This window comes from Pinus tabuliformis, chromosome X (assembly GCF_031772625.1).
Source record: "Pinus tabuliformis cultivar Carrire ecotype Pingquan chromosome X, CPIR1, whole genome shotgun sequence".
Classification (NCBI taxonomy): domain Eukaryota; kingdom Viridiplantae; phylum Streptophyta; class Pinopsida; order Pinales; family Pinaceae; genus Pinus; species Pinus tabuliformis.
The window spans coordinates 1,201,709,292-1,201,715,315 of NC_142308.1; the positions used below are offsets into that span (position 1 = coordinate 1,201,709,292).

Here is a 6,024-nt window from a genome sequence, read left to right on the forward strand (position 1 = left end):
AGACCATGTGTTTGTCATTTGGAGATCCATCTCATCTAAATTTGAATCCATCCGGAAATCCATCTCAATGGAAGTATGAGAACTCATCTCATCAAGGCTATCCGGAAATGGTGAGTCTAGGCTGAAAACACTGTCACACCTCTCAAAACCCATTCCATGACAAAAAAGAACCACATGCAATACCATGCACGCCAAATCTAGCAAGGAAATCACACATGCAAATCAATACCTGCAAAGAATCTTATTGTAGCTTCTCGATACTGCTCTTCCTTGCTTGCTCCTTCCTTCTTCTTGCCTTATTTCTCCTTTCTTGCTCCAATGCCAAGTGCTCCAAGAAAACTCTAAGTGTCCAAGGGTGAGAGAGAGAGAGAGAGAGATAATAATGAGAGAGCTCCAAAATTTAACTAACTTAGCATAGCCCACTGATCCTCATAAGCCTTTTTATCAATGAGGCCTCTATTTTTTTCAATTTCCATTATTTTATTTCATTTTCCTCCTCACATGCAACATGTGACCTTTCACCTCCATTTTCTCCTTATTTCCTTTATTTTCATAAATAAATGTGCCAAAATGCCATTTTTCCTTTCCAAAGCCTTTGTCGTTGCCTTTGCCAATTTCCTTAGCCATGATAAATCGAAGTGACACCCCACTAGGATGTTTTTCCCACCATTCAGGTTGGAATACATGTCCCATGACTATGGTCTTATATATTTTTACATAGATTTTTAACCAAGGATGTTATAGGAACTAACAAAATCAAAGCCTCTTGATTGACCAGTGTATTGGTCATGAATAATTCTCGCTTCAATGGATTCACAAGCAAAAGTGGGTTTCCTAAAAATTGCTAATGTGATGGTGTCATTTATTCAATGAATCACAACTCCATGAACTGTAAATGCCTTAAATATGTCCTCTAATTCCCTTGTTAAAACTTTTGGAGAAAATCCATCAACCACAAGAACATGATCAGTACAATATTTTTAATCTCTCGTTGTAGATAGCTCACCTGTCCCTTGAATCAAAGGTTGCTCCATGGCTTTATCTTTATTTGTACATTCACTTGTTTGGTCACTATAACGATAATTTTTTCCATAAGTGAACACTCACCTTCCTCGTTTACTATAAGTTTAAGACCGATTGTTTAAAGAGACTTTTAATTCTTCTAGAGTCACTTCTAAATGATTAATTGGTTCTGAAGTTTGATCTTCCATAATCTCTCAGTATTCATTTGAGAAGGTAGATGATTTTCTAGTTATAGATTCTTTGGAGTTTTCACTCAATATCTTGTTGTTTTCCTCTTCTCTAGGATTAGAAGAACAGACAAGTTGTTGTTGTTGAGCTTTGTGTTTAATGAGAAGAGCATTGGTGAAGCAAGAATCAACCTTGATGGAAAAGCCAAGATTGGAATATAATTTCCCAATGTCATTTAAAGCATCCATAAGGGTAAGATTGGTATCGGAATTGGGAAGGCTCTCAAGCTTTGCAATGGCATCCTCCATAAGTTTTATGGCACCTTTTGTGTTGTTTTCTTTGTCTATCAATTGCTCGACTCTGGAGCTCCACTCCTACAACAAGGAATCCCTGATTTCATCGCCCATATCCACTAAAATGCAGAATAAAAATATAAATCCACATTTAGTGAATGACTCCCTAAGATATTGGGCATCCATCTCATAAGATAAACCTCCAATAAAAAGAATTAATGAGGACATGTATCTTAGTGAACTAAATAAATTGTTGTAGACGTTAACGATGACCATGGATGAAGATGAGCACCACAAATCCAAAGAATAAATGGAGTTACATCTTTGTCATCTTCACTAGCATAATGAGGCCCAAAGGTTTGTTGATCAATTGATTTACATGTTCTACACAACATTGGTGCTTGAAATTGCACTCAGATTTCTATGTCTTTTTCCGAACCAGATTGCTACATTAAGAAGATATTTCCAAGTGGTGCTTTCCATGGCATGGGATGCCATCAATATTATTATAATGGGCTTTGTGATATCTTATGGTGCTCATAGGCTTTAGGATTCCACCACACGCACCCCATTATCACCTTCTTTTCCTCACGCAACTATGTACACTCCTCTTCCACAACGTAATGGTTATGCTCAACCATGACCCTGGAAAACACTATAAGAGCCCCATGAATGAGGAGAATCCTTTGGAAGCACAAAATTGGCCACTAGAATAACGAGGAGCCAAACACCATTACAATTTCAGCCATAGTCTTTCCATTAACCACCAAGAGCCTAGAAAATTCCTAGCCAAGAAGTTAATTATTTTGCATTATTCCCGAAGTTACAGCATGGTCAGGCCCATAAAATTTATCTGACCACAAGTTCATCCACCTGGGATTCTCTCCACCATTGTTGCCACATAACTAGAGAGGGGAACCAAACATTTCATTGTTGGTGCACTTTGTTGGAAAAACTCTCTGGTCAGGAGAGACAACAGAAAATAAACAAATAATTGTATAAATCTAGTCAGGAGAGCCCACTAAAAATAAAGATAACATCAAAAATAGAGGAAAATCTACAAACAATAAACTACACCATACAAAGTGTTGAAAATAAAAAGGCACTAGAATCCAAGTTCCTCTTTCATTAAAAGAACAAAAACTTACATACTAGCCAGGAATTCCTTACCATGGCAACAGGGAGGTTGTGTTGCCTCCAAAACCCTTCTCAAGCACTAAAACCCTTGTACGAAAAACTCTGAAGAGAAACAATTCTAATGCCACCCACACCCAACCTTAAAGTGAAACTCAATATAATATGAGAGGGAAAGAGAATATTTTAAAATAAAAATATCAACCTACTTTTCCCTCCATTATAAATTCACATCTCATGTGCATGTCATTTAATTTTCATTTTCTTTACATGCACATTTATTTATCATTTACATTTAATATTCTAACTAAACCCATATCCATCCACGTGCACCCTGAGTCACACTCAGGTCCCAACATGCATCAGACATCCTTTGACATTTATTTTTGTTGTGATCAACACTCTTCAAAATTTTGCTCACACTTGAATTTTGGAGCTTACTGAGAATCTTATTGTCTATCATCCTATGGCCACTCCATGGTCGTTTGATGTTTTGTAAAACGTTTAAGCCTTCTTCCTAGTTTTAGTTGTCAAGTCACTTGCACACACATGCTCATTCTTCGATGAGCTCATGAGAACACTTCCTTCAAGAAAGCTTGAATAGGCATGGCACTATCCATCAAGACAATGCCTCTGCAATGTTCAATTCATATCGATAATTAGGGCGCACTTTCGTTGACAGTATCCCTCACCTTGGTTGTGATTGTAATTATATTTTTGTGACTATTCTCAACTATCGCTTTTGTGTGCCTCTCTGTTCACAAGCATCGCTTTCACTTTCTCAGCTGTCACTTTTTCTTGCTTTTTCCTTAACAAGTGTCATAGTCATGTTATCTTCACTTTGTCATGTGTTACCTTGAATTTCTTTAACTTTTGTAAGTGTCTCCTTTCTATTGTTTCAAGGTGTGATTATTGTTCATGAGTCCTGTGCATTCCCTTGGCTTTCATCAATGGCATTCATGTGTGTGATCCATGTTTGAGTTGTGATCAGATGCATTTCTCTCTTTTACTCTATTGGTCTCACACTTATCCATTTTGAAGCCCTTTCTTGGTCCTACTATTCAACGCAAGTTGTATAGGTATTAACCTTGTTACTATGAAATGAGTGTATCTTATCCATGAGCCTCATTGACCCATATTTCCTCCCATACTTGTGCACTAAGTCTTTTATAAGGTATCTTCCCTCTCACAATGCATTAATACTTCCTAAGGACAAGTCACCTAGCCTTGTGTCGTCTCCCTCAATTAAAAGCACACTTCAGAAGAACAAGAACCTTCTCTCCCCTAAAAAGTGCACTTTGGACAAAAGAGGACCTTCTTGCCTAAAAAATCGCACTCTGAGAGCCTGAGCACACTTCAAAATCATGAGCACACTTTGGGACTGTGATTGCACTCCTTTGGCATGAAGAAATGTGCCCTTTTAGAGTTCATGTCGCACTCACGATCACGAAGCTTCATCCTTCCCTTTGAGCGCATGTCTCACTCATGATGCACGAAGCTTGAGCACACTCCTTCGGCACAAAGAAATGCACCCTCTTAGAGTGCATGTCGCACTCATGAAGCATTAAGCTTCATCCTTCCCTTTTATCGCTTGGCACAGTCACGAACACTGAAGCTTGAGAACACTCCTTCGACACGAAGAACTGTGCCCTCTTTGAACGCATGAGTGCACCTCGAAGCTTGAATGTTTTCCCTTTGTCCCTTTGACATCCACTAATGTGCCCTCCTTGTCCTTGAGTGCATGAGCACACCTTGAAGTTCTAAAGGCCTTAAGTGCCACTCCTTCGTCTCTTCGGAATGCGCCCTTGTGCCCTCTTTGCCTCTTTGAGTTCATGACCACACCTTGAAGGGATAAAGGCCTAAAGCCTCACTCCTTCATATCTTCAAAGTGCACCCTTACATCCCTTGAGCTCTCCCTCTCTTGCTGGAGTGCACAAGCGTACCTTGAATGCCTCTTGTGAACCTTGATGAGTTTAAAAATGCCCTCCTAATCAAGCCTTCTTCTTTTAACCCTCAATATCCAATTTGGTGGATTACTACACAACTTTTCTAAATTTCTCAATGCTCTTTTTAAGAATGACTCCCCCTGGAATTCCTTCAATCTTATATTTTCCTTCTTTAAATATGCATCTATCATACATACTCTTACTTCTTCAATTTCTATCTCAATCACACATATATACTTGAAGAAGCCTTCACTAATGGATTAGATCTTAGTGGCCAAATCTATCCTTGGTTATTCCTTTTTCATTCTCCATGCTTTGGTAATATTCCATGAGTTAGCATAGAAACCTTCTTCCTTAAACAATCTCAAGTTAATCATTAGATCATGACCTATATGCCTTTCATTGTGGCATTTGTAGCATTTTGTATTGGGCTTGAATATTGACAAAAATGGCCCATAATATTTGTTTATGGATATTCCTGTTTGATTGCTCATATATTTTTTCTTGGAAATCTTATTATAGCCTCTATCATAGGCATAGTTCTTGCAATCCCTTGCTTTACGTCCAAATATTGTACATGAAAATCAATGACCAAAAAATGTATTTTGATACCTGGCTGAGTAGGATTTTCTTGAAGCATTTCTCCTAAATTTATTCCTCCTTGGGAAAGATTCATGTATTTGTTGGTCCTTGTATCCAACTCCATTGTTGCTAGTATATCCCTTGAGAATATTAAAATGACTTGCTAATGTAGTATCATTTTTTAACTCATCGTGATTTATTCCCTTGATTTGGCTAGTTTTATCTTGTTTATTCTCAGTTCCTTTCTGAGTGTCACCTAAGATATTTAAACAAACATACTTAAGTTGGTCCTCTACTTGATTGGAACCCTTGATTCTAGATTATTTGGTTGGTTCAAAAGGTGTCCTTGAGATTTATTCACCAACATAACCCAAAACTGTTTTCGATAATTGTGGTCTCTGAAGGTTGAGGATGTGATCTAATGACTCAAAACCTTTAATGAGCTTCAAGTTTCGATTAAGTTGATAGGATGTCTTTTCGAATTCTTTTCTTAAATGAACAATTTCTTCTTCCAATTTTTCAAATTGTTATTCCTTTTCTTTTAACTACTTTTACAAAATCTCCTTTATCTTCTTGGTTTCTTCTAGTTCAATTTTAGAAGGATGACAAAATTTGAATCATATTCTTTATCCTTATATTCTTGTAGTTTTTGTTCTAGTTGATCTACCTTCTTTCTTAGAGGTCATATTTCTTCCAAGGCACTTATGACATCTCCTTCAAATTCTACTCCTTCAATATCTTCTTCAATATTTTGATTGTTCATGGCTATGAACAATATTCATTGCTTTCACAATCATTGTCTTCTTTGGAGTACAAGCTTCCTTTTTTGATATTTTGTCTTCTTTTATGATCATTAGATTTGAATTTTACTTCATCAT

The 6,024-nt window shown here is 37.2% G+C and overlaps 1 pseudogene; it reads right to left on the reverse strand.

The window, feature by feature from the left end:
- Positions 1–725: 725 nt before the first annotated feature.
- Positions 726–1,598, reverse strand: LOC149144272 (uncharacterized; annotated as a pseudogene).
- Positions 1,599–6,024: the final 4,426 nt, after the last annotated feature.